We start from the raw sequence: 26187 nt of genomic DNA, 5'->3' as shown, positions 1-26187 counted from the left end.
GTCATCTGGAAAATATATCAGTTCATACTTCCTTCAGGATAGAGCACCTCCACTTCCCTGTTGAAGATGCATTGACATCACTTTCCAATGTGAAATGTCTTACTCTGGATCTCCTATATCAATTTATATGTTTTAGAAAGAATAAATAACATAAAAATCTAATTTGTGTAAATTTATGTTGGCAATTACTGTATTGACTGGGACTAGAAATCATGGTGATTGCCACTGGCACTCAAGTAAGATGAATACAAATGAAGAGGTAGTGATAAAGTACATAATATTACACTTTTTCAATAAAGAAAGAACAAATAGAAAATTATAACCACCACAGTCCTTTTATATTGACTACTCTTCATCTCTTAGACAATTTCTCTCTGAGTTGCTTTGCTGTCACAAGGTGAGATCATCAGAAAAAAATGAACTTATCAAATTTATTTGGGAAATATTCTTGACTGCAAAGGATTTGTTATCTGTAGTCTCAAACTTGATCATGTTGCAGATGATGCAGTTCTATGCTGAAGGTTACCAGCTTCTAAGCATTGAAACAGTTCTGTTTTTGTTTAGCAGATGTTTTAAGACAACTACAGGAAGGGCATCTAGTATTCATCTAACTTTTGAGAGACCATGTGTTTAGAAATGCCACTTGCTAGAACAGTGACACATGAATTAGTAGAATTAGTTAAGAATTAGTATGTGTATGGCATAATACTGCATATTACAATTACAATACAGAAAATACAACATAAAATTTGCACATGGTAGAAAGTTGATGAGAATGCAACATGTACAGGAAGAGAAATGTAACCTCAAGGGCTGGAATAATGGAAATGGGAAAAAATCTGTAATACAATGTGCAGGGATCAATAGCAACTGAGTAAATGTTGAAAATTGAAAGTTGCAGTGAGGTGGCAATTTCTGGATTTAGCCAGAAAATTCAGGCTAGATTAGTTAAGGTTTGGTCATAGAGTAGACTGTGTATTACTGATGTCACTGATATCACATCCATTTGATAGATGGTAACTAATTTAAATTTTTAGATTATTTAATTCAACACGTTTTTTATTGTAGTTGTAGCTTTTTTGTTGTTGTTGTTGTTGTTTGCTTGTTTATTTTTGCGGGACATAATGTTATCTAAATGATAGTGTTTGGGATACACTTACAGAGACATGTTAGATATTAGTATTATAATTGTCATGATTTAAAGAGATAAATAAGTAAGGAAAACTTTGGAGAGAGACATTATGTCTACTGCCAGACCAACTGACAGATTTGGCAAAAGTCTTCAGATAGACTGCTTTTCCTCAGACATAGGAAAAACTTATATTCCTGAAAACCTGTGAATTCTTTCTGCTATAGAAGAGCAAATATTTGAATGACTGATAAATAAGATAATTCCTACACTATGTGTAGGATACCAGATAGATTACTGAGTATGTGGAAAAAAAAAAAAAAAGAAGACACAATCAAATTAATAATAATAATAAAAATAAATAAATAAAAACACTTGTTGAAATGTATGTTTTCCTGTACTTTCTTTAAGGGGGCTTATATGTGCTAAGTATAGACCTGCAAACAATCATTTTGCATGGTTTAGTTTCATGTTGTTACATGTGAAAATATCCATGTTAAGCTTCATTTTTGTATAATGCAACTTATGAAGAATGCTTTTTAATAATTATTTCAAGACAAAAGTGTTTCAGATTAGGAAAGAGAATCAAGAGTTATTAACTTCTTTAGAGAAGTTTGATTCAGATTTCGCCACATGAAAATAAAATAGTAATGAGGAGAACTAGGCACTTGAAAAATAATATTTACTTTTTCCTGTCATAGAAACAGCTATAAAAATCACCTGCTGTTGCAGGACTCTGTGAGCTAATAGATTAAACTTTTCAGAATTATTTTCGATTGTGATGTCAGTCCTCTAGAGTACACTGATGTTTTCCTGATGAATTTGCCTCACAAACAGTACCAAATTTAATTGAGCTATTGACATGTTTATTGACACAAGAGTCAAATGACTTTGTCGACATAAATTGGCTGGCCCAAACATATCTAACCTGTCTGCCTTCCTAAGTATAAAACCAGACCCAATTTATCTTATGTCTAACCTTTATGGTGTCAAATAAAAGTGACAAGCACCATGACCCCTAAAATAATATGTGGACGGCAGCTATATGGTTTCAGTCTTTTAGTCCTTTTTCAGTTTCTAGCTACAGAAGCCAATGAAATGGAGGCCAGGGTGCTTCAGCAGGACAGCAGCAGGAGTGACGTGCTTGCTGAGCTGCATTGGCTTGTTAACTGTTAATCACTGTTAACACTTGGAAGAATGACAATATCTGCTTGCCACCAAACAACTTAAAATCCAGAATGTATTTACTGGGAAGATTGATGCACCCCTGAACACTACTCATGACCAAAACAGAAGCTAAACTGCACTCCTAATTCCTCCTCTAGTCAACATCACAACTGTCCCAAAACAACAAACAAATCTAGAAACCTTACTATGGTATGATAACTATTTATTGTTTGGGTCTTGAAACACATGTAAATGTTCAGTGGAACCATGTGGAACACTCAATGATGCCTCTAGGTAAAGTCAATGGCATCTTAATCAACTTTGGTGTAAGAAAACATGGAAAACAAATCCAGCAGTGTCCAGGGTTGAATGAATGCCTCCACACTTTCCTGTGACTTATCAAGTGCCTACATCTCAGATTGGATATTCTTTTTGTCTACATTCCACACAGAAGATCTTGGAAAATGCTCCTTATAAAGACACCCAGGGATAGGCTTTGAAATATCACTGTACTGTACTGTTACCAAGCTAGGTAGGTGACTTGAAAATCCACCTATAATATTATTTTAAAACAATCATCTTTACTGAGTTGTGAGAAATGTCTATCTTTGTGCCTATCTTTTAATGACCTACTGATTATTAGTTGATGTCAAACCATGACTATACTTCTGAGATTAAAAAAAAAAAAAAAAAAAAAAAAGTGTTACCTAAATGTGTGCTTTACCACAGAATAATTAAGAATTTTTATTTTGTATTGTAAGGAATATTTCAGCAATTAGCAATTCATGTCAATAGACTTAAATTTCAAAATGACTTGCCAATTTATTAATTTAAGGCTCACATTGATTTCACTTGAATTAATTACTGTAAACTGAGACCAGATAGTGGAAGGACAGGCCCTTTAGTTTCAGAATTCAGGTGGTATATCTCTGTTAGGGTAATGACAGATATATGTACACATACATGTACTTTTGTATATAAATAATTACAATGTGTACATGAAATCATGGTTCACTGCATTTAATTTCTCTCTATTTGAATTTGTCTGAAATCAATAACTATATTCTCAGGCACCATAAAAACTCTGTGTATCCTTTCAGCAGAAAGTGCTGAAATATGTTTAAATATCTATCTATCTATCTATCTATCTATCTATCTATCTATCTATCCACCTATCTATATTTCCTGGAATACTGTTAAGTTAGTATGTTTTCCCAATGTTGTTCAAAATAATGGAATATAAATTCTTTCTAAATACTTCATAGTACCAACTTTTCCACCAGGAAATTTGTTCTTTGTTTTGCAATTTGCTACTAAAAGAAATGAAAACACAAAGCCAAACATTATACAAAGATTTCTAAATAGTTTCAATTTCTAAGATTTAAATCACCACAAAGCCTTTTGATCTATCTATATTTCAAACAATTATAATTAAAGAGATTTATATTTACATCTGGCACTATGACAGAGTTGTAACTAGCCTCTTTTGGATCCTATTGCCTACATGTAGACCCTATCACATCTGACAGTGCATTGGTAAAACAGAAAAATGGAGAAAGCTATTAGCAAAGCATGCTCCAGAGATGGACAGTAATAAATGGTACTTAGTATCAGAGTTAAGAAAATACTTGTTTTATGTACTTGACAGATTTCCTGGGATTGTGTGGAAAGGAACGCTCTACATCTGTTGCAGAAAGAAAGCATTAAATAATATTTTCTGTTAAGATAGGTCTATTCTGTATATATATCCCATACTGTACATTAGAACAGAGTTTGAAGCAGGATTGAGATTTTTTTGTACTATCACAATACAAGTAATGGAAGATAATAATTTTGTATTCAAATATTCCTGCAGGTTTATCTGAGTTATTGGAGATCTAAATCCATAAAATCGCACTTCTAGTATTGCATGTAGTAGCTGCAGTTGGGAAAATCAGGAAGAGGACCTCCTCAAATTGTGTAGTGCAGCTTTGTGCTTCCTGGCCTATATTTGGGCAAGGGAGGGGAGGCTGTGGTCAGGCAGGCTATGTTCTCAGTAAAAGGTGATCTCTCATTTCTCCCTCTCTAATTCCAGATGATTGAATAGGAAAACTTGTTACAATGAGTTTGAATTTCTATCTAAGGTTCCCTACAGGAAACAGTCTGGGGGGTGCGAAGACTCAGCCTTACAGAGATGACAGAAGCTAGAGCACTTGAAGCACATAGCACAATTGGTTCACTCTGAAATCTAGGTGGAAACAGCTAAGTAAAATCTGTCATGAAAATAACTCAATGGTCTGGGAAAGTTATGTCTTTGTTCATTCTTCTGAAGAAGATATCTAGGTAGAAAAAAAAAAAAAAAGTCTCAATTTTTCTAGGAAAGATAGCTATAAGTCCAAAGGCAAGTTAGATTTTATTATTTAGCATTGGTCCAAAGCTCCAGAAAAGCAACCTTGGAAGGCTGACACTCTTTATGATAGAGTGAAGGGACCAGTGAAGAAAAGTAGGATTTCTGGAATACCCTGAAATCAGATTGCCATGACTTTTCTGTTTCTTTAAGTTCCTTTAAGGCACTGCAGGAAGAAGCATGAGAATGACTTTGCTGGTAAATTCCTTTCCTGAATGGAAGAGCTAGGAAGGCTGAATAAAGAAATCTCAAAGAGTCTCTGACGTGAGACGACTAGAACAAGCCGTAAGGTTGGAAACTTGAAGTTGCTGTGTGTCACTGATCAGTTTAAATTCCAACACTGATTGAAGTAAAAAAAATATTAACTTCCTTGTCTTTTAATATATACTGAACTGTAATTGATACTGCAATAAACAGTCTAAGAAAAAAGATCTCTTCAGCTCATACCAAAATTTCTTCCAAATGAAGCATCCAAAGGTGTACAAAAGCAGAGTGGAGAAAACTCTGCAACATTTCAGGAAAAATAAATAAATGATAATAATAATTTGTTCTAACAAACATTTTATTCTGAAGCACTTGATGGTTTTTGGCTGCCATAGGCAGAGGAAGATAGCTGTAACACTGCATTATAAAAAAATCTAAAGATATTGCACTCCACATAAGTTTTAACATTAATATATATTTATATATATATAAAGGAAATCTTAAGGGTAAGATGAATGGGCTGTCAGTTGAAAGAAAAGGAAAACTAAATTTGAAGTTGGACACAGTTGTGCAAGACAGTGTTATGCCAAAAATTGTAATATTAGCACTGAAAGGAGAGCCACAAGCAGCAGAGAGTAAGGTGGTAAACTTCATGCTTATGGTAGTGAACTTATCCTCACTGAGGGAGTCTGTGAACTAAATTTATAGGGGAACAACCTACTGGACAGGATTCAATCTGTAATTGGACCAGAGGAAAAAATATCCATTTTAGGACTAAAAAGAAGTCATGGTAAGGTGTTGCTGACTTGGTTCTCTGCCTGTTCCATCCTGGGTCCATCTGATCTCCTAACCTTCAGAGGTTGGGGAAAATTACAGCATGGGGTGGACAATGGTGCTTTCTGCTCAAATGCTCTTTACCTGTGGTTGAGGCTAAAAGAAGAAGTAGACAGAACTTCTATGCCTGCAATGGGGGTAGAGAATATGGGAACAACGTTTTACCAGAATGTCTTCTGTTCTGTAAATGTGAGATCTGATTCAAGATGGTTTATTCCTCAGTGTAAGCTACCTCCTTAGAGCAGAACATAAAACCATGCATATAAAGAGGGGTAACGTGCACTTTGATAAGTATCACCCTGTAGAGTTTTTTTGTGCATCTTTGTTGACATACAATTGAAACCAAATAAATATGTAAACAGCAGACACTACCCATAATTACCTTTCCTAGCTTACAAGTTTCTGGAGACCTTAACTAGTGAAAGCCTTCTCATCATAGTAAGTCCACTCTGGATTTTAATTTGCTTGTGGCACTAAGAATGCGATATGACTTCTCTCTGTGCATGTTGATACAGTACTTCTAGTCCTTAAAACCTCCTACTCTGAAATTGTGTAGTTCTAACCTGGAACAGCTGCACTGGCAAATTGCTGTACTCAATGCCACAAACTTTCTAAGTCCTTCTATCTAGATGAGAGCAGCAGCTTCCCTGAGAATGGTAGAAATTGAAACTGTGCTTTTCTATGCATAGATAGATAGATAGATAGATAGAAAGATAGATAAAAAGGGGGAAGAAGAAAAAAAGGAAACAGTTTATTTTACTTCAAACTTATCGTGACCTATCTGCGTTTCAAAATCAAAAGCCTTTAAGAAAAGTTTTGGGCCCCTCGCTACAAGAAGGACATCGAGGTGCTTGAGCGGGTGCAGAGAAGGGCGACGAAGCTGGTGAGGGGCCTGGAGAACAAGTCCTACGGGGAGCGGCTGGGGGAGCTGGGCTTGTTCAGCCTGGAGAAGAGGAGGCTCAGGGGTGACCTTATTGCTCTTTACAGATACCTTAAAGGAGGCTGTAGAGAGGTGGGGGTTGGCCTGTTCTCCCACGTGCCTGGTGACATGACGAGGGGGAATGGGCTTAAGTTGAGCCAGGGGAGTTTTAGGTTAGATGTTAGGAAGAACTTCTTTACAGAAAGGGTTGTGAGGCATTGGAACAGGCTGCCCAGGGAAGTGGTGGAGTCACCATCCCTGGAAGTCTTCAAAAGACGCTTAGATGTAGAGCTTAGGGATATGGTTTAGTGGAGGGCTGTTAGCGTTAGGTTGGAGGTTGGACTCGATGACCTTGAGGTCTCTTCCAACCTAGAAAATTCTGTGAAATTCTGTAAAGTATAGTGGCTTGCTGAGGTGAAGAGAGAACTTGTGTTTAGATATTACCTCTGGCTGAATTTGCTGTTGTGCTTTATGTCTAACATTAGCTGTACATTAGGTTTACTATAGTGAAAATCTCCATGATAAAGGGTTATCACACATATACTGTGGCTATGTAACTTAGAAGAGAAATACTCATGTTTAGCCCATGTAGACCTCAAAGAGTTTTTAATCACTGTTTGCTTAACAAATTTGCAGGAGATATCTTAGCTAAGAGTTATAGCCTCCCTCTAATTCCCAAAGTAGTTGTAGGAAAACAGCAACTCTCTCAAAGTGTTTGTCACTCAAAGCTCTTATAGAACTCTCTCTTTGAGGAAGCATTTTTCACTAGTACCTTTCACACCTTAAAAAATGTCACACATCAATTTCTTTATTTATTTTGTTGTAAAATAGTTGCTTTTATTAATCTAGAATGTATTTAGCACTAATTATGTTATTTAAAATATACATTCTATATACATGCATGATAACAACCTTCTTAGAAAAAACTGTTATACTCTGTCCCATTCAGTAGAAGAACCTATTGATAATCCAGTGGGAAAAGTTCAGTTTTTAATTTGCTTAATGTAAATGATGCTATAAGTATGTGAAATGATATACTAAAATGTCATTGCCACTGGCTCTGTTAGTAATGGAAAGTCAGAAATACCTTCTTTGACTATATATACACTATATCTTTAACTATTTCAACAAATACAGAAAATAAATTGCTAGTTATATGGAGCAAATATTTCTGTCCTCTGGGTATTAAGTATTAGTTCTGTGACTCCCACACCAAGAATGACTTTCATTTACCCCAATAAAGGGTAGGAATTTACTTCCAATAAAGGAAGAAAGCAAGAAAAAAATAAACTGTAGCCTTCTAATGGAACTACACTGAGAAAGACAGTGCATGATAGTGATTCTCAAACGAAGAAACCACACACCTAGAACTGGGTGCTAGCAGGTTATTTAGGATGTGCTATCTATATCTTGCTATAGGACCTAGGATGGGAGTTGCAAAGGGTCTATAGATTCCATTCCATTCCATTTCTAGTATCCATTCTAGATTCAATCTTCACTAAAGTCTCCTTTTTAAATGTATGTGAAATCTTTCTCCTGCTTCTAGATTGAAGTTGCCAATAAGGAGTTGCACATCACAGAAAGCACAAGCAATAACCTATGTCTTCTAGGAGATGCCAAGCCAAAACAGTAGTATCTATGTCTATATACAGATGTGTTATACTATTCTGTACATGTATATTAGCCTATTAAAATATTTATTTATACACATACACATATAAAAACACATATAATGTAGTGGTAATTTGTCTTCTCTCAGTTTGAAAGTAATTAGTGAAGATAATTTTGATGGTTGTTTATAATCACACACAGAATCACACAGAATTTCTAGATTGGAAGAGATCTCAGGATCATCAAGTCCAACCTTGATGATCTTATTATAAGAATATTACAAAAATAAAAGTGGTATTTATTTCCCTTCCTTTCAAATCAAGAAGTCTGTGTTGATTGGGTTGCTCATTTCTACACTCCTAATAGAGAAATCAAAAAACAAAACACCTACATTTACATATAAATAGTCAAAGATATTCCCCAAGTGACAAAATCATTCATTATATAAAATGTACCTCATTTTAATATCAGTGAGATTTAAATTAAAATTACCATTGAACTTTTTTTTTTTTTTTTTTTTTTTTTTGGTCAAGTAGGTTCTCAGGACTAGTCTGTAAATTTATAGCTATATCAAAGAAGTGTTTTTTTGTTTGTTTGTTTGTTTTTGTCTGTGACATCTGAAAAAATGTTTCATGTGAATGTTACATCTGTTAGAAAAGTATTTGAAAACTTTGCATTTTAGAATTTCATATATTTAACTTTTTTAAATTAGAAAATATTTAACTTTTAACTTTTTAAATGTAAAATTATATGGACATGAAATACTCTTTTTTTTTTTTTTTTTTTTCCTATAAATTCTATTCTTCTAGCAGATAAATACTTTTATATTTAACTATTGAGGTATGCTAACATGTTAAAAAAGATTGTCAGTGTTTAACATAACCTCATTATCAAAAGTATATAAATACAAAGATTTAATGTGAAATACAAGTGGTACATTTATGTATTGATGCTTTGCAAGGCTTACAGCTAATGAGATGGAGACTTTTTAAAGACTCTCTATAATTTCTCTTATTGGGACAGCTGCATTCTGCACACACAGTGTCCCAGGTGAATCCATTTTTGTATTAGTACATATCTGTTATCTGACATAATACAAATGCAGTAATGTTGAGGATTCAAGTCACCATTTAAATATATATATAGAACTGAAAACAAAACATTTTATTAATAACTACTTATCTTGTTTTCAGTTTTATTTTTTTGTTTCTTAGTTTGTTTTTTGTTTAACTTTTATTATTTTTTAAACTTTTAAAACAGATTTTTCATGCAGAAACACGCTACAGAATCTTTAATGGTAATTATCTCCTTTTCCAGCTTTTCAGATTTTCTGCATAGCTTGACTTGGTCACTAATGTAGAGTAAATGCACAGAACTAAGTGTCAGGAGAGCACTTACCAACAGTGTAGTACTCTCAGTAGTACACTTTGTACTCTTTCTGCATTTATTGCAGTTGCTGTACAATTTTTAAAGTTTCAAACCTCATTAAACTGTCTGTTCTCATTATGGTAAACCAGTGTTTTCTTAGCATAGTTTGACATATTTCAAAGCATTGTGTTTCTAATGTACGTACCCTCTAGTTGTTGATACAACTCTGATCCCCAAACTTGCATATTAAACTAAGAGATTAAAAAGAGATGAACAGGGATTTAAGCCTCCTGAGAAGTGCCTTTCCTTTCTGCTAGAAAATTGTCATCTTGTTTTTCTAAATTACTTCTAGAACCTTGAAATCGCTTATGTCTGACTTTATAGCTAAGATGCAGTCCTTATACTTCTCTTTCTTACTAGGAAAGGAAAAAACTCTGGGTTTTGCTATAGTACTGAGATGGTAAGTGATTGGTGAGAAAGTAGTAAATGTTTTCAGAAGTAAAATGGGTGGGAAAGCATTTACAATTGCTCATTAGTAATATTGCATATAATTAAAATAGAGAATGTATGGAACATAAGATAAATGGCAAATGTAGTAAGCTTTTTTTTTTTTTTTTTTTTTCCTTTTCAGACTTATACTGTCTAGTACTGAGATATAGGTTGGATTGCTTAATTTCTGATTGAAAAATGATGAATAAATTATCTTTGGTAATTATATTTCTTCAGTGTAAGAAATAATAAGCATGGGTCATAGGTCCTGATCCACTAAACTAATAGCAGATTAGCTATTTTGGTACTTGGAATGCTTTGCATAATAAACATTGCTATGGACTGATGCATAATCATAACCTTCAGCCAAGCACTTCCTTACTAGTTTGTCTTGAGTCTGACGTTTTTGTCTGTACAAATTTACAATGGCACTAGCACTGTTGCTTACTCCGGCATTTCAGTAAGTTTCTAAGCTGCCAGAGAACTTAGAAAATATAATGATACATATATTAAATTATAAGTATTTTAAAGTAGCTGATCCTATTTCTGCTTATGCTCTCAATGACTATTTTTGTTGCATTTCTCACATGATATAAAAGTCATTGTAATTAAAGGATTTTTGCATATTTATGCAAGCCGTAAGGCTGAAGAAGTCACAGTTGAATCCTGTACAAATATTGACAAAAGCTGTATTTCTAAAATCTACAGAAGACTAATAATTCTCACCAATAGTTCTCTTGTAGTTCAACCACTTCAAGGCAGTCTGAAGGAATGGGTTCATTCAAAAAATTAGGGCATTTTTTCTTGATTTCAAACATCCCACACCCACTCTCTCTCCTCGTGGCCTTTGTAGGCACAGAGCAAAGCAGAGCTAAAGCCTGAGATCTTCCTTTCTTTAAGGAGATAAAGTAATGCATTTGTTACACATAGCAGTAATATTGGGTCTGAGTTTTGAGTACACTAAAATACTAATGCCCTTTACATATAGGTTGATATTATATATAGGTCCATGCTATGTGTCAAAGGGAGAACGGCATTTCTCCAAGGACAGATAATATTATTTATAACAGAGGTCTTGCAGTTTTCAGTGATAGTATCAATTGTTTACAGCTGCCTGAAACAAGAAGTTGAGTTGGTCTGATAAGAGCTTGAGGCTTGGGTCCAAGCCAGATACTCTTACCAAGGCTGCAGTGGTGAGTGTTACAAGCCTCTGTAGCCAGAGAGTTGCTGAAAAATTAGAGTAAGTATTTGGAGGTAAAAGCTTGATTCTATGGCAAAAACATCATTAATATTAATGATTCCAAGATTTCACCCCTACTGTGAAGTTTGTATAACATTTGTACAGGGCATTGTTAAAAGAACTGCCTGCACTAGTGCCAGAAATATGACATTGCTTAGATTTCATGAAATGCTTAATTTTATTTTCATTTATGAAGATTATGGTGAAATAAAATTCTGTTATAATGATCATGTTGATTTTTCAGACATTTTTCTGCTATGAACATACTGTTCTGTGGACAGAACATTAACTGAAATACTTTTGATAATGAAACAAGCAGTAGTATAAAAATAACTAATCTCAAAGTGGGAAACTTTCCTGTTATAGAATTTCATAATTAAAAGCTCAAGCAATGGTATTTCTAAGATGGCAACTACATATAGCAGAGTAGAAATGCTGATGAGCTGGCAGCCAACATGTTGATTACAGTGGGAAACTGAATATAAATCTGTATCCCCTTTTAAACTGTGTTTAGGCAAGGAGAGAAAATTAGAGAAATGATGTGGGGGGAAAAAAAAAAAAGATTAAAAAAAAAAATACAAAAGGAAAAGGATTAAAAAAAAAAAAAAGACAGTTTTACTAGTGAGCTGCCCATGATACCTGCTGATATTCAGAACTTTATGCTGTTCTGAACATCCTTGCTTCATGGAACGTGGGATTGCACTTTATGGAGGGAGGGATAGTCACTGGGCAACATCTCTGCCATCTGACCCCTATGCCAGCAGTTGCTCTGAATGTTTACAGAGGAAATGGTTACCCCGACTATGAGCAGTATGGATTATACATAACATTAAAATATTCATTTTAATTGCCTACTTTTGTTTTAAATATGTCTTTCTTTTCACTCAAGTGATGCAGTTTTTCCACTTTTTTTTTTTTTTTTTTTTTTTTGTTTTTCCTCCTGTAGCTATTTTTTGGGCTGTAGCCAGCTGTGTGCCCAGTTCTTGCGAAGGGAGGAGCAGATAGTATCTTCCCTTTCTTTCTCCCTCTCCGGAGGCGCGGTGCCGCGGCTGGGCCAGCAGAGGGAGGTCACGGCTCGCCGGGCGCAGCGACGCCGCCGGCCCAGAAGCTGCAGTACAGCAGGGAGCGAAGAACAGCCTCCAGCAGCGTCTCGGCAGCTAATCGGCGGTAGAAGCCGCCCACCCGACTGGAGAGATTCTAAGCAGAATATGAAGCTTTGCTTGTTGTACTTCTAATATCTCTAAAGATTTTCTCAGTGAAAATAAGAAAACAAACAAACAACAACAACAAAAACTTTGTGGGGACAAGATACATCCAGAATATATATATATATATTTTCCTACATTTCAGAGAAACCCATTTCAGATAAAACAACAAGATAATGGTGATCCTAATGACACCGGTGTCGTGATCAGGCTTACTTCTGACAATTTGATCTTAGTTGCATTGCTGTGACTGGGATTTCTTTAATTTTGAAACATGTTCAAAAGGCCTGTACTGATAAGTGCAAGAGAACTCATTCTGTCCCAACTATTTATTTATTTATTTATTTGCTGTACCCCCTCCTACATGTGTGAATATTCTCAAGTGGAGATAATTTTGACCTACTTGTTCAAGACAAAAGCATAAGTGTGCATCCACTGCATAACTGAAATCTTACACAAATGTGAAAGAGTGAAACTTGCTTAATTTTGTATTTATTTAAATGGTTTTTATTATTATTATTATTATTATTTTACTTTATTATTTTTTTAATTAACAGCAGGATCTGTATAGTGTGTAAAGACATAGTCTTAGATGATTCTTGTCCCTTTCTTTTGTTACTACCACAGCAAAATCACTGTTGTTAAATCAGACCAGTCCCTAAATGTGGAGCAGTAGCATGGAGATAAGTGATAAACAATAGACTGCAGTGTTTGTTTGTTTGTTTGTTTGTTTGTTTTTAGTGGATTTCTCTTTTTATATACATTCAGTTAATGATTTTCCCATCATAATCAATTTAGCTCAAATCTTCTTTTTTTATTGTTTAGGCAAGTACTAAAGTAGACCTGTATGTTACAGAGAGCATACAAATTCTTTTTTTTTCTAGGCCCACCTACCTATAGGCTTCATATTATTACTTCAGCTCCCATCTTCCTTTTCTCATCATTCAAGTCCACAATGATTCTGCTTTCCATATGAAAGTTATTAATAGGTTTTGATAACTTTTTGTCAAAGAAGAGTGGGAACGAGTCACCTTTGATTGGAATTACTTTATGTGATTCATCTGCTTTGTGCAAAACTGATAGCACACATGCACCGTATTACCACTAGTGGGAGATTTAGCAGTTGATCTCTTCCAACTTCCCACTAGCTTCCTGACCTCCAGTTTCACCTTTCTGACACTATACTCACATGCACACAAACACAGTTCTTTGCAGCTTACCTGGGGATTTCTTTTTCAGGGACTATCTTTAAAGTGGTACAAGTCATTTGAGCTGCAGAATATCTACATAAAACCAGATTGGCTGGTCATAACTGCTGGTCATAACAAGCCTTTTGTAAAACTCTAGCCTGATTTTATTTTATTTTTTTTTATTTGTTTATTTCTCCTTTCTAATGGAGTGCTCATCACAATGCCATTAGAGTACTCTTTAGACTGAGGAATCAAAATAATCCTATCTCCTGTTTTTTGTAAGTGTAAGAAGTGTTTCTAGAAGGCTTTAGATAAAAGGGTAGATTTAAAAACATAACAGCAAAAGCACATGCATGCATTTACCTTGCTTAAATATTTGGCAAAGAAATGTGTCTTCCATCTGGCATGATAAGCTTGGAAGGTTCTTCACACCCAAAGTCTGTGACAGAACTAAAACAAGCGAACAAAAAAGATCTTCCTCTGAAAAGATGGCCTTTATTCCATTGAGCTCTCTTGTGCTGGAGGACATTTATCTGCCACGAGATTTAGATCAGTTAGATATTTGGGCAAAGTTCTTGAAACACACTGGTCACATGGACCAAGACCTTGAGCTTGGCATGAAGTTCTGGCAGTGTGCAAAGGAAAATTTTGTTGATTGCTTGCCTGTGTTGCTAAGGCATACTGCAGCATTTTGTATAGACTGAGCTTCAAACTTCCTGCTCAAGTACCTTGTATCACTATGGTTTGGCTGAGAAATGACTAAGAGCAGATGACTAGATGTCTGGATACCATATGGTCATCTTTCTGTAAATTATAGGGATTACAGTCTGAATTAAGTCTTTTACATGTCAATAAAGGAGAACGTACTGTACATTTGAACTCTTCCCATCAGTACTGACCTGTCTTCCTACTGAGTTCAGCTGATCATTTTTTTTGTCTAATCTCTGATGGAACAGTGATGCCAGCTGATGTCTTTTTATGATCCTGCCAGCTCAATCAGATCAATCATGTAGTAATTGAAAGCAGATTATAAAAAACACTAGAGGAAGAATTACTTCTCTTTAAGAGTCTGCAAAAGAATAAACCTAGCAGTAGAGATGTAATTTTCTGTCTTTTCTTACAGGATGCATTCTTCTCTAAAACAACTTACATTATGTTAGTTCCATGTACTGAAGTTAGAGACTTCTGCCACTTGTCAAGCAAGACATCAGAATTGCATGGTCATCTGTGTAGTGCAAAAGAGAAATCCAGGAGGATAAGAAGAAATGTATAAATTCTTTTCAGTGATTGATGGTACTAATGGTGACTTTTCTCATCGGTATAGCCTTACCAACCAGCCTCATTTCACAGGTCACCTCCTTTTGCTAGGTTAGTTGTTTTCCCTTTGTCTGGATTCTTTAAAGACGTACTGGGGATAAAACCTATGATACTGGTTGTTAAAGAATGATGTAGCCAAAGTTGATCTTGAACATGTCAATCAATCAATGGTGTACTTAGAGGAAGATAAGGAGAGGAGATGCTCTCTGTGAATGATTCACTGTCAATTTTGGTAATACCATGATAGCCATTGTTTGTCATTTTTTCATGAATCAACAAGAATCATGGTGGACTAACATTGTTAGGATGTTGAGAACTTGAATGAGTGAGACAGTGAGCGATAATGGTGTACAGATGACTATTCAGTCATAGAATCATAGAATCCAGGGTTTTCATTAAGGCATAATAGTGCATAAGCAGAATGGATTGCCTGGCTTCCTGCAGGCATGTGACACCTTAAAAAGAACAATGAAACCACTTTTCTTTGTTCTTCTAATGCTGTTACTCATCCTTGTTACTATTCTGCTCTCTCCTAATACACAAACAAATTCCCCAAACAAATCTTCCCTTTGAGCCTACAAAGTCTCTAGAGCAGGGGCTTCTCAATTTGAAGATTTGTTTTCCATCAGTATGTCTCAAATTCAGCTTCCTATCTTCACAATTATGACCCCAGGTGAGAACAAGAAAATCCACCTGTGTTCTAAGGTTCTGAACTTTTGAACAGTAATGAATTTTGTGGGACCCAATTCTGGTGGGGTTAAAGGTGAGTGATATGGTAAAAAGATGCATTGAGAAAGGCTGTGGAAAACAAATTTTAACATTAAAGGTGGAGAGGAAGCAAAGAGAATGGGATAATCATAAGAAAGAATTTAAAGAAAACTGTAACTACTCTGATGGTCTATTTACTTCACATTTTATTAACATGGTGGCTGCCTTGTTTTGGAGCTTTCCATCTCACTTCTGATCTGTGTTACTCATGTTCCCATTCAAAAGCCTTTGGGAAAGAAAAAAAAAAAAAAACAAAGAAAAAAAAAACCATGAAAACAGCATGATACATGGTGTATTTCATAGATAAATTGTTGATAGTGCCTGCTACAGAAATTTTAATTTACTGTCTTGCTTTGATCTAGTACTTTTTCCTCTCATGTACAGCATGGCGTGGAACGAGCAGTACCTCATACTTCACACATTGACAGGCCCCCATAAAACATAAACAATATTTGTAATTTGGTTCAAAAAGCACAGGAACAACAAAATGATGGCAACATATTAATGATGTTACAAATTCCCCAGCATTTCTCAGTCCCTACAGACCTTTCTGCCTGCTTCTACTGTGTTCTACAAAGCCTGCCACCCTCTGATGGCTGCAAGAGAGAGTGCTTTCAAAGCACAGTCTTGATTTGTATTTGCGTGTTTTAGGAACTGTGAGTTTATGCCTGCTTATTGTCTATTGCATTTTTAAAGTGATGGTTCCATATTTATCAAAATGAGCAATAGAGAACTTGTAGAAGTAGACTGACTAGGGGTGGAGAAATCAGGGACATGTCAGATGTCACTGCTCTCTGCACTTCCTCCCTGAAGGGTCATCTGTGTTTGGTCTTGTCATGTTACTGTTTGTTTTTTTTTGGGGGGTTTCCAATCCTGATAATAAATAAATAAGTAAGTAAATAATATATATATATGTATATTCCAGTCACGTAGTGTGGACTCACTTACTTAAGTAGTGTTGTGTGGGTGAAGGGAACCTAAGTTCATGGTACTTTGAACGTGGATGTGTGTGCAGCTAGGGGACACAAACAAGCCAAGTACAGGATATTCCTTCAATGCACTGCTAAATTGAAGGAGCAAGATTATATCATACAACAAAACTCCACAGAGCTTGGCCTGCTTAGATCTGGATTTCATCTTCAAAGCTGTATTTAGGATTTTGATAGTTAAGGTTGTGCTCAATTTGCCACTTGTTTTAAAATAACATTTTTCTATTAAAAATATTATTGGCCAGATGGTACTTTTTATAAATTACAATAGCAGTATTTTATAAGTGACTGCAAATCACTGACTGAATACATGACACTGTACAAACATATGAATTTTATTTTGAACCTTATACAAGATATGTAAAGTACTTTACTAACAGTGATACTTGAATACAGACCTGTCTAGTCTCTTGCTTTCTGTTTAAAACTGTGTTTTTTCTGTCTCCTGCTCCCCTGTTCTGATGCTTACAGCTTGAGTAAAGTTGGTGCCACAAGCTTAGCTCTTGCTCTGGGTCCTACTGGACAAGCATGGCTGATAACTGCTCGGGGGGTGTCTGTTGAGCACAGTCCCCTGGCAGGACAGGGACTCATTCTTTTAGTATCTGCATTTCCACAGGTCATGTCCCTCCCAAACTTCATCATTACACCAAGATTACCCTTGCCTGATGCAAAAGACGAGGATAAATTATTGCACAGGGAAGATGCAGAGGGAGTTGCAGTTAGATAATACTTGCATCTCTGCTTTCTGATTTTGCACTGAGGATACCAAAAACAGAATGGTGATCAACTCTCAGCTACGTGTATGTGTGGCCAGCTCACTTCTTAGTGAGAACAGTGTTGAGAATTATGAAGTTTTAGGTGTTAAAGCAGACAGCCAAGAAACAGAGGACAGGGTAAGTTTTTTATAGAAAGTGCAGATTACTCAATTTTTGTATGCAAATTTGTCATCCATTATACGACTTTGTCCAAAAGCACTGAGAACTTACAAAGACATATGGAGTCCTGCAAAGCAGGATGTTAAACACATATCAAATGTAGGCTCAAGCTTTCTTATGCTTGGCCTTTAATTTTCAAAATGCCAGACCCATTTCTTTTAACATTTTTTTTTTTTCTATGAATTATACAGTGTATCAATGGCAGAGGAAGAGATAAAACTGAAAACTATTGGTTGTGATCTCTTGCCAGGTCATGAGTCCCCCACTTGCCCTAGGAGCCAAGGTTAATATTTATCTATGCCCCATGGCACTAGTTTTGAAGGTGTTGATCCCAGGGATTAATTGCTGCTTTAAACTGGCAGTTAACAGTTCAAACAACATTTTTATTGGCATACAGTAGTTAAATGTCTAGTAGCGTGCTGATGGGTTTATGATGATTAAAGTGAATTAGGAGTTCGTCTTTGAGTTACACACTACTAGGGGCACTGGGTCATTTGAGTACCCTGGGTTAACGTATGTGAGATGTGGAGTAACCAGAGTACACAGAAAAGAAAATGTTTATTTTTAAACATTGTACTTTGGACTGTTTTCTGTTCTATTTACATTGGGAAAGTAAGCCCTCAGGCTACCAGTTCTTCAGTGACCTAGTGCTTGAGCACACGTGCTCCTCAGGACACAGTCCAGGCCCTGTTGCTCATATTTCAGTAGTCATGCTCCATGGAATACAGCATCATGCTTGCAAGAAGTGTTCCTGGGGTGCCACGGGTCTTACACTGTACTGTGTGCCCAAGCTGAAGAACCAGATGCAAAACTCATTACATTTATAAACATTGTTTGAATTCAGTCAGTGCAGTATTTGCAATACCACTGACATTAGAAGAAAACAAAGATGTTTGTTTTCTTATCTCATCTTCTACTGCTTGATGATTCGACATTTTGAAATCTTCAGTGTGACTAGAAGCTTGAGATCTATATTCTGGCCACCTGCTATAGGTACGTATCTCATACAGTGTGCCTATGCCCGCTCTCTGCAGGGAACCACAATCTACCAATGACCGCAGCCCAACTCAAGTGACATTTCCAAACCCCTTTTGGCACCTCTCTCAGGGTGCCAGAACAGGTTGTACAAATAGGCCAGAGGGAATTTCTGGGCGGAATATAAATCCCAGTGCTGCAGCCAGTGTGCGTGCTGCTGTCCCCAAGATGCAGTCTCCTAACTCTATTTTCAACTCTTGAAAAATACTATCTGTGACTACTATTAATGGATTGTTTCTAGCAGGCTAATTAATCAGGACAAACTGGTGATAAACGTTTCTCCTTATACAAATTATAAGAACTTACTGTCTAATTATAGGGTGAGTGCATCCAGTACTTGAGCTGAGAAGGGTGACACATGGGTGTAGCGAGGCTATTCTGTGCGGCTCAGCTGGTGTGCCCTGCTGCTGAGATTCCAAGGAATTCTGCTCATGAACCATAGCTAGCCTCTTTCCTCACTGCTATTTATTTGTGTTGTCTGACTTTTTGTTTCCTAATTAAATGTGACATGTGTTGTTGGGAAGAATCTCATTGGCCGCTGAAAATACTTTTGACTAGTTGGTTGAGGTTTCTAATTAGTTAACCACAAATTGTGATGTTAGGGGACACTGACAGAATGAAGCACAGAAAGTCAAACCCAACCTTTGTACCCATGGAATGTGAAACCAGAAGCTGTTTTCAAAAATAAATAATAGGTGCAGAGTGCAAAATACACTATAAAAATATAAGAGATGTTTTATTTATAAACAACCTTCTTAAATAAGAAATAGTTGTAATTCTCAATTCCAGACTGTCTCTCTGTGCCTCTCCCTGTCAATGTCTACACTGCTGTTTACTTACCTCTGATACCTCAAATCCATGGTGGCTGATTCCTACCTTTCTCTCCACTATATCTGTAACCCAAAACATATCTGTGAGCTTCTGGAAATGAATTAATAGACTGTGTATATGGAAGCTGCCTCCTTTCCAGAGACTGTGACATTTAAGGTACACTGAAGTCCAATATGCCAGTATATTGAAGTATACAGTTAGTATTTAACTTAATTCTTGAAAATACATGTAGTTATATATGTTCATAGACATTTATAACATATGACTCAGCAGACACTCTTTCAGAGAAAACAAATAAGAATTTTTTTTTTATTATTATTATTTTTTTTTCAAAAGCTGGCCACCATCAGGCCTCTCATATATTCACCCAGTCACGGTAAGCTTATTTTTCCCTTAGAATGAATTAAAATATAATTTTGTGTTGTCTTTCCCTATGTCCCAGAAGACTGTGCCAGTTTTTCTTGTTTTGTTTTGTTCTACATACTGAATTTTGTTAAAGTGATTCCATTCAGCTGGGGATTCTGTGTCTTCCAGGCTATATTGCTTACTTATAACTCTTGGTATTGGTCAATGTCAAAAATAACTGTATCTTACCCATCCAGAACAAGTTCCAGGAGAAGGATCCCAAATGATAGAAGACTGGACTGCTGCATTTAATGATGCCTGCTTCTGCTCTTCTTAAAGTCAAACTCTGGCCAATGAGTCAAGCTCAGTTGAATGCATGTTGAAAATATTCATGGAGTCCTTTCAGGAAAAATACAGAGAGGATGAGAATTCCAAAAAGCAGCAATATAGAAGTTACTCCTTCTTAGGGCTCTCATTTCTCATTTGGGATAAAATACATTTCAAATACACTCTTGCCTTTGTCACATTTTCCTTTTAACAGCCATTTAAAGCAAATAAACTGTGATTTTGATGGTGAACACAAATAAAAGCAGCTATTCTTAATCCCACATTTTACCAATTTAGAGTTAAATCAAAAGCTAGGTATTTCCCCCACATAACTATTAACTTGTAACAGTTAAAGGATAGGTTTCATCCTTTTGACTGAAAGCAGGTGTTTTGTGTTTGCTGTAGAAGAGCAATAACGCCAGATTCCTTACAAAAGCATGTAAAATGGAGAATCAGTACATTCTGTGTAGCTTTTTTATTCCTCGTACGTTGATGTATAAATTACAGCTTTTCCTGGCCATTTTTCCCAGTCTTTTTGATTTACATGTATTTTTCAAAAGGTAGATTGTTGATTAGATCACCATAGAAACGCAAGAGGAAAAGATTACATTCTTAGTCTCTATCACATTATTTCCGATAAAGTTTATTTTATGATAATTATTTTAGCCAAATCTACTCTATGAAAAAACAAACAAACAAACAAACAAAAAAACACACTTTGCTAAAAAAATCAGTCTTAATTAGAAAAAAAATACCTACCTCTATGGAAATAGGACTGTACCAGCCACCTCATAAAAGTTATATTCCCGTTACATATAATTTAGCTAGATACTTTTGTTCTTGAAAGCCATAAATGTTGAGAACTGGCCTGGATTCATGTCCTTCCCTGTGTGGAGAAAATGAAAGGGAATATCTTACATTCTAAATTTTAATTAGCTCAAAAAGAAGCTAAAATTGACTTTCACAGTTGGATGTTAAGTGTGTCATTCAGGTTGATGAAGAATATACTTAACAAGTTTGAACCAACAGAAGAAATAAGAAGGATCATTCATGCTTTGCTTTGAATATATCTGATCAAAATAAATGAGATTCTGAGTTAAGCTAAGAGTTAAGCTACAGAGGAGCCTATGAAGAAAATACTTTCTGATGAGGACAGAAAAAACAAGCCCTCTGGAGCATGTTACTTAGGAATGATCTGTACATCTCATGTTATCCCTACGGACTGCATAAAGGATTCTGCTATCAACAAGTTGATTTTTGTGTCTCTAACCATTATCAATCCAATGTTTATCATAAAGAGGTTGTTAGAGCACCTGAATCTGGATTTTGGATTCCATTAGGTAGTAAGGCTGTAGCTTTGCAGCACTTAACCCCTAAAGAGATATCTTAAGTTGCTACCCTACAGAGTCTGAAGAAACTTCAGTTTGTTGCTAGGCATTTGCTTGTTTTTGTCAGTTTTCAGGATGACTTTCTGCATTTACATTTGACTGTGGGGTTCTAATTTTTCCTTTCCCAGGCAATCATGCAATCATGGTTCCTGCTGTTGTGGCCTCAAGAACAGATGCACACATTGCACAGCACTTGGGGCTACAAAATAAATTAATTCAGAAAATGAAGGTAATGCACCAATGGGTTGCTGTTTCTCTCCTGAACTTTTCCCTGGTGAGGAATAAAACCTGGGAATAGTCCACTGAATAGCAGAAGTGTTCAACCAAACAATACTGTTGGTAAATCATTTCCAAATAATCGTGTTTTCAATTTAATTTGCAACAGAAGTGTTTTTGTTTGGATGTTTTACCCAGTGTTTAACTGTATGGGAAAACTAAGGCCTGAACCTCCTGTTTTCCCTGTCTGTGGTGCAAGCACTTTATTTACTCTCTTGTTATGTGGGCACAAACGTGCACATGTGCGTGAAAACACAAATACATATGATAAGGCTAAAAGACTTGTAGTCATACGAAATATCTTTGGTCTAAAGCTGATTTTTTATTATTATTATTTTTCCCCTAGGATTTATAGTGGAAGGTCACTGGTGTTGACCTTCTCCACAGTTGTTTTATGTATTTTCATCTGTTTTTATTATTTTTCAAACAGCAAGGTCATCTCCAGTGTCTTCAGTTAATGTGAATCACTCCTGCTTGATAGGGCTAGAAGATGATTTTTGAAAATGCCTTAAGTATGCTGAAAATGTAAAAAATAATGATTGAATTTATCCAAGACCTATAACTAGAGGATGCTGGGGGTGTTTCTTCACCCCCTCAGTGAGTGACAACAAATTTATCTGAATTGGTCTACATGCTTACATGTGTAAGCTCAAAGATTTGTTACAAATATATGAACAACTTGTTTTTCCCATGTTTCCAACAGCATGAAAATAAGTTTTCAGGAAACACCTAGCTCTCTTCACTGCCATCAGATTTGGAAAGAGTCCAATAAAGCTTTTGCCCTAAGAAGCCTCACACCCTCTATGTGAGACAAAATTCAGACAGGTCATAGGGCATAACCAGTAGTCCAGATGTTTCTGTGGTAAACCACCATGCTCTTTTAAGAGCTGCTGTTTTTTGGCATGTTGTTAGTCTTCCCAGCTGTTTACTTGTGTCCAGGTGTGAAATCAAATACTAGGAGAAATAAAATTCTGGGCTGAAGTGTGACTCAGTACCCATTACTGTAGTGCTTTGAAGGAAGGTTCTGGCAGGCTGCGCTATATGGGATCATACCTTTAGTATGTACATGTAAATATACAAACTTTAGTCCTGAGGATCAATTTATCTGAGATGACTACTAGCTTGTTCCCAGGAGAGTATGAAAAGAAAGCATACAGGTAGCAGGAGAAAGTGTGATTGCATGGCTTTCCCCTTCAGCTGCTCTCAATACCATGAAAGTTCTGTACAGGCATGAGAGAAGAGAAGCAAATCTTGTATGTCTTGTTCTGGTCTCAACACAATGGTAACTTGAGACCAACTCCACCGAAGTTACTGGAGGTACATTAGTAGGTAACCAGTTAAACGTATGGGACTTAAGATTCTAGTTATATATGTAGAAGGAGGTTCTTTGGAATGCACTCTAGTAAGAAAAAAACAAACAAACAAACAAAAACCACACGCTTAAATAAACACGTGTGTTTAAAAAACACATACGCATAAATATGTGCTACAATATAGCCATGGTTTATGTAGAAATAAAAGCCTGCTACTTATACCTGTTAGAGGCCATTCTGCAGTGACTTCTCTTATACACTGAGGAAGTGGAGTTGAAGTAATTTCAGTTACAGTGCCCATGATGCAACTTTATTGCAACTCATCTTCAGCAATAACATGTATTGCAGCAGAAATGTAAAGAAACAGAAATAGATTTTGGTTTCCTGGAATTTGTATCTGAACTTTGAGTGTGCATATGATTTTGTGACAAAATAAATAAATAAATAAATAAATAAAATTATTTTAACATTAGATAGATAGGAACTGATATCATGTGAATGTAACCTTTATCTGGATGTTGAATTTATATTTCTTTTGCCTTGTAATATTGATTATGTAGTCAGCTACAGAAGTTTATATAGCTGCTAAATAAACTACGAGTATGAGACTTTGCATGGCCTGGGAAGGAAGCCTCTGGATCCATCCCTTCCCTCTTATACAAAAATAAGAGTTCAGGGAATACAAAGCTAGTCATTGTGTTGGAGGAAGTGGTCTTAGGAAAATAAAGTATTTTAAACATATCCATGTTCCTATACTGTTTCTGGCTGAGCCACTGATTTTCTGTGCAATTCTGGACAAACCACTTGTATTATATCTATACTATGTAATGCAACATCATGAAGAAATATCTACAGTGACTTTGACTGAATTGTGAGAACATTATTTTTCCATTGGAATTGGAAAACGTGGAATTTTCCATTTTTAAAAAGCTGGGACAGGTCACATAGATCAAGTGGGACTGTGATAATAAACTTTTTACTTATCACATGAGGTAGAAGACAACACACCATTGAAACTCTTGCAGCAAGAGAGATTACTGTTGTTATTTATATTATGTTTTGGTTTTGGAAAGAAAAAAGTAAATACCTCAGTAGGAATAAGGAATTTAATTAGAACAGGATAGGATAGGATAGAACAGAACAGAAAAGAACAGAAAGTAACAACTCTTCTTATTTCTGAACCCCATTTTCCTTAAGTAAAATGGAGTTCCTTAGAAAATTACACTGTTGAATTAAGAGTCTGTAAACCTGGAAATAAGATTTTTTTTTTCCTGTATATATTGTTGAACTTTTACTCTTGTATTTTTATTGTGCATGACCATGAATGTGTCAGGGAGGAGTGTAAACCGATCTTCACCTGGCTGATTCAATATTATTGTCTAAAAAGTCATAGAATCATAGATTCATAGGATGGTTTGAGTTGAAAGACACCTTAAAGATCATCTAATTCCAATGCCCATGCCATGGGCAGGGACACTGCCTTCTATATTAGGTTGCTCAAAGCCCCATCCAACCTAGCCTTCAATGCTTCCAGGGATGGGGCATCCACAGCTTCTCCGGGCAGCCTGTTCTGGTGCTTCACCACCCTCAAAATAAATAATTTCTCCCTAACATTTATTCTAAACCTATCCACTTTTAGTTTAAAGACCTTATTCTATCCTTGTTCTACCTTGTTCTTATCCTTATTCTACCTTGTTCTATCACTACATTCCCTGATAAAAAGTCCCTCCCCAAAAAGTCATTTGATGTTTCTATCTTTGATGGAGCAGCAAGCTTACCATGGTGCTCCCCTTTTCACAGGACTGGGAGCCTCTATATCTGTGCATCTAGGGACCCCAGTGGCTAGTTCTGGTACCAACAGGAGCAGCCCCAGAGCTTGCAGAGTTTCACTGTAGCCAACAGAGATGCTGCCATTTCAGCCATCACTCTGAGTCCTTGCAAAGTTTCATGTGCATCCTGGCATGATTCACGAGTCCGATTCTCTGCCTCCCCTTTGGTCAGAAGATGTTTCAGATGCACTACTCCACAACACAGATGTGGTCAGAATTTAGTGAGGGGTCTTGTCTTTCTCTAAGGAGTATTTTTGTGCAGTGTATTGATCAGAGTCTCCAGCTTCTGCATAGCTCTGCCTCATGTCCCCTGTGGTCCATCAATGTGGGGCTTAGGGCTGAGACTGAATCTGGGTATAAGAGGCAGGTGCTGGGGCAGGAAACTAATCAAGAGACAAAAGAGAAAATGCTAGACATGCTTTATACATATGTACTTGAAAGTCCTTGTGGGTGCTGGCCCTCAGGAGAAGAGACAGAGTGGGAAGAAGAAATTGCCTCAAGCCAGTGGGATGGCCCCCAGTGGGGGCCATCCAGTAGCACTGCTCCTGGAGCAGTGCTCCTGCTGTTCTGAGAGCTTTTCTCACCAGGAAAAGAGCAGGTGTACATTTACAATCTGACTTTCCCATGTTTTCATGTGAATAAGTCTGTTTCCCAAATACCTGGCAGAAAGTGAATGTGGCACTTGTGTAAGTAGTAGCATTTTAAAATGTGAACTAAAATCTAGGAAGCCTTTTGTAAACCCACCTTTGCTCTTTCCCTTTTATCTGCTTTGAGATCCTTCCATAAAGTCCTCTTTTCACTTTTAAAAATACATGCGTTGTTACCACATTTGTAGTACGGTATTTTTGCTGTTTCTTATAGGGAATAACTGTATTTATGTTAACTCTTCATCTTCATGTATGATCCTACAGTTTTTCTGCCTGACTAAAGCTCTCTGATCTTATGTGAGCAAATATCTTGCAATTACATTTCAAAATAATTGCACAGAAAGTGTAATAAGCCACAGCAGAACTAAGTCTGGAGAAATGTGAGAAATGCTATGTGAAAGCAAGAAAGCAAGGTATGCAAATTTGGTTTTCAGAGGCAGAAAAA

The 26187-nt window shown here is 36.2% G+C and overlaps 2 long non-coding RNA genes across 2 annotated transcripts in view; one reads left to right on the top strand and one right to left on the bottom strand.

Annotated features, from left to right (window-relative positions):
• The window catches only part of LOC311431823, a 48258-nt gene extending 33366 nt beyond the window's left edge, over positions 1–14892 (bottom strand). The window contains exon 1 of the long non-coding RNA XR_014689660.1: positions 14106–14892. This is a non-coding gene — a long non-coding RNA (uncharacterized lncRNA). The remainder of the gene's footprint in view (positions 1–14105) is intronic.
• Positions 11217–12881, top strand: LOC311431825. The gene is made up of 2 exons (XR_014689662.1): positions 11217–11347; positions 12294–12881. It is a non-coding gene; the product is annotated as an uncharacterized lncRNA (long non-coding RNA).
• Positions 14893–26187: the final 11295 nt, after the last annotated feature.

Source organism: Aythya ferina (genome assembly GCF_964211825.1).
Source record: "Aythya ferina genome assembly, chromosome: 2".
Taxonomy (NCBI): Eukaryota; Metazoa; Chordata; class Aves; order Anseriformes; family Anatidae; genus Aythya; species Aythya ferina.
This window is presented reverse-complemented; position numbering and strand designations above follow the sequence as displayed.